Source organism: Cephus cinctus, unplaced genomic scaffold, assembly GCF_000341935.2.
Source record: "Cephus cinctus unplaced genomic scaffold, Ccin1 Ccin1_scaffold0602, whole genome shotgun sequence".
Classification (NCBI taxonomy): domain Eukaryota; kingdom Metazoa; phylum Arthropoda; class Insecta; order Hymenoptera; family Cephidae; genus Cephus; species Cephus cinctus.
The window spans coordinates 22,382-26,174 of record NW_014333248.1 but is presented as its reverse complement, the minus strand read 5'-3'; the positions used below and the strand labels follow the sequence as shown (position 1 = coordinate 26,174).

Genomic DNA, 3,793 nt, shown 5'->3' with positions numbered 1-3,793 from the left:
TACACAAAAATTCAAGTGTTCCACTTCAATTGCGCATTACTGTATATATGATGTTATCACTTCAAGTGTATAAAGACCATCCCTCAAAATTTAATAGTATTTACTCAAAAATATGTTACTATATCTTAAGATTTTCTTATGTGTAGAATTATACAGGTTCATAAATTTATACACTGTTGTTGGCTGTAATACTGTTTACCCTTTTTTCATAAAATGACTTGCATTCTTTAAAAACGCATCATTTTCATCATGTTGATAGTAATTATAATAAATTATTGTACTTTGGTAAATGACAATTTGTCATTTCTTACAGTTTAGGAACCGAATGTTGTTTGACTAGTTCGAGTTTTCATTTCATCCACTGCTTATATGCATCGAATATATCGAAGGTCCATTCGTTGCACCCATTTTCTATATTTCTCCTGAAACATTTTATATTCATTTTCAACAACTATTATTTCTAGATTTTTAATTTTAGATAAGATAGATAAGATATAGATAAGTATTATGTCTTGCAGTGTTATAATAAAGTCTGTAGTGTAAGATACTTTTAATATGACTAGAATATTTAATATTTATCGTCTAATCATAATGTTAATGAAAGTTTTTTATTATCCTCTAGTTTGAATTGCAGAGTCTAATAAGTAATTCACTAAAATAGAATTTAATTATACATTGTTGAACTAATATGAAAAACGGTCTAAGAAAAATTCAATCTGAGCAAATCATTTTCGGTATAAACTAAAACTTCGTCACGTACGGAGGCTAATTTAGGATAATTAACAAGTACACATACTCCTTCTTTATTGTTCTGCATATAAAAGTACGTATTAAAAGAATATAAGGAGGCTAAGTAATTATCTTGAAAATAATAATTAGTTTATGAAATAAAAATTTTTAAGTTAAATTAAATTATGAAAATCTTTTTAATATTTAATAATAGTTTATGTGTATAAGAATTTTAAATCATAACAAGCATGAAATGTAAGAGCAACAAAAATTAGTACAAAAATTTAATCACTTAGTCAAGTATGATTTAACGACGCACTGATCTAATAACTGAAAGACAAAACTCTATCAAATCGCATTTGATTAAATAATTAAATTTTATTTGATATTGATTTTTATTCTTGTTACATCTAGTTATTATTATTATTTCACATGCTTTATTGTAACTATGATAATGATACTCTTAATAAATATACTAATGACCTATTCTTAAACATTAATAAAAGTTTCGTAATTAATTTAATAAAATAGTCGTTATAATAAAGATAAGTGCTTGACCCGCATCAAGAATTTTAGCACTTTCGTATGTGGAACGATAATGAAAGATTTATTTATTTATTTTATGTCACATACCTTCCATATTTCATGAAATTATTATTTGCGCCGCGATTTTGGTTGCTAGCAGTTTCATTGCAGTTTGTTAATTTTAGCTCGGTCCATTGAAAAAATAATTACGAACGACAGAAGTAACTTGTGCTTTCTTTTCAGTAGCAATACAAATACGAAAAAAAGTTCAATGTACAATATCGATCGTCTGTGTGTATGAGCTGTGGCGAACAACATTTAGTTATCTTAAATTACTGTGAGTAGCAGTTATATATATACAATATATATTAAATTGGTGATAACAGTGGGGAGGAGAACACAGATGTTGAGAAACATAGTGAAGAACTCTTGAACATCAGAAACTACGGCGAAAAATTCTTTCAATCGAACTCGAAAATCTCTTGATTTTAAATAAAAGCTATATTATTGTTGAGGAGATAGTGAAGATCTTTTTATAATGAGAAACAGAATTAAATCTTTAAAAAATAATTACAAATTTTACTAAGAATTTGGTCCACATGGAAGTGAATGTGAATAACAAGGCCATTGAAACTGTATGCCAACTTGTAGGAAAAAGTAAAAAAAAAGCATCAGCGCCAACTGAAGAAAACGGCGATGCGGAAACGACAATGACGAAGCTGAAACGCTTAGACAGCTATGTTATACTTGAACGGGATATATGGTAACGTTTAAGGTAGTTGTCGTATAAAACTATTTTCGTCAGATTGTTTTCAAAAATCTTATGTCTAATTGTTTGAAATAATACCTTTAAAATGAGCTTAATTTTATTAAGATTGACCGTTCAGAAGTAGGGGAAAGAAATGTCAAATTTTACAGTTTTGCTTCCTCATAAAGGAAGCTATGTGACGGTGGAAAATTTTCCTGTCGAGATTTTCATGTCACCATGTTCAGAATGTGCCCAAACATCGAGAAAACACGTTTGGAGAAAATGTCCGGATGTATGTGTGTGTGTGTGTGTGTGTATGTGTAATGGCCTCCCAAAATTCAAACGTGTATAACTCGAGAACGGTTTGAGCTACAGCCCCCCAATTTTGCAGGTATATGCAGCTCTATAATCCCTTCATTGACTATAATTTTCGTCATGATTCAAGCTGTGGCTCAAAATTGACGTCATTTTCAAATTTCCAAAAAAAGGACGTTCGCACTCTAGCGATCGCAAATTTTGTGATAATCGTCTAAATAGTTCTTGACAAAGAGATATGTATCCAAGATTGGTTGGTATTGCATTTGGACCGAATCGATCGAGAAGTTTTGATTTTATGATATTTTGAATTTTTCGAAAAATAAAAATTTATCAATATAACTCCCGTCAACTTTGACCGATTAAGCTCTAATTTTCGAAAAGTAGAGAGTATCATTTAGCCGTGATATGTCTCAAATCTGGCGGAGTTTGGTAAAACGGATCTGATTATACATATCTTCAAGTTTTTGAATTTCAGCCAATTCAAAAATATTAGGCCCGAAGAGATCATGCAAGAGATTTATCCTTACATGCGTTCTCTATAGTATGAAGCACCCCAAGTTGTGAGAGACATGGGGACTCACGTTAAACAAGCTGCAAGTTGAAACTTGCAATTTCCTTCCTCTGAATCGTGGGTAGTAGATGAAAATTCATCTATGAGGAAGCCAAAGATTAAAAAAATGAAAATGCTTCCTCATATAAGGACTTCGTACACTACTTACGATTCGGAGGAAGCAAATTGCAAGTTTCAACTTGCAGCTTTTTTACATGGAGATTCCGTATGTAATAGGTATATTGTAAACACATTTCATTTTTGAAGTGAAACTTCTTTACGGACGGGATAAACCAAAGCTTGGCGTTACGGAAGTTGAAACAATCTGAGGCGAACGGAATAGTAGAACAAAAGTTTCACTTCAGCCGTGTGGTCTAAGAGCACGCAGTTTTTTTTTCATCTAAACGAGTCGTGGAGCATTGATAAAAAAAATATGTGATAAATTGATATAAAGAGAAGGCGAAAAAAAACTTCAAAATTGTTGACCATTTCGTTTCCAAGATATCAATAGTTGAAATGAAGAATTCGTCAAAATTTCGTCGCACAAGCCAATTGCGATGAATGACGTGAAGTTGCCATGATCGTGATTTTGTGTGTATCCGTGTAGATGAAACGGATTTTCAATGTGTTTGAGGAAAGTAAACTGTACGCTTTCAAAAGTATATCCATTTCGAACTTATTTTAACGAATAATAAAAGGAAACTAGAATTAATTTAAATCTTTATAATTTATTCACATGATTTAGTAATCTTAAATGGATTTTTCAAAGGATATTTCATTACAGTATTATCATAGATATTGAATGTTTCTGTTCTTTGTTTGGAGTAAATTTGTGAAGATGACTGTCGCGCGACAACTACCTTAAGGAAATATATCTAAATTCAATAAAGTTTGACTTAATCTATTCGGAATATCCGAGTGGA

The 3,793-nt window shown here is 30.8% G+C and overlaps 1 protein-coding gene across 2 annotated transcripts in view; it reads right to left on the bottom strand.

The window, feature by feature from the left end:
* Positions 1-211: 211 nt before the first annotated feature.
* The window catches only part of LOC107269102 (trimeric intracellular cation channel type 1B.1), an 18,467-nt gene continuing 14,885 nt past the window's right edge, over positions 212-3,793 (bottom strand). Inside the window, exons 8-9 of one of the 2 annotated variants that reach the window (XR_003060077.1) lie at positions 1,363-1,556; positions 212-422 (exon numbers count right to left, since the gene is read on the bottom strand). The gene's annotated coding sequence lies outside the window, so the exon portion shown is untranslated. The remainder of the gene's footprint in view (positions 423-1,362; positions 1,557-3,793) is intronic. The other variant, XM_015742579.2, reaches the window with a different exon arrangement.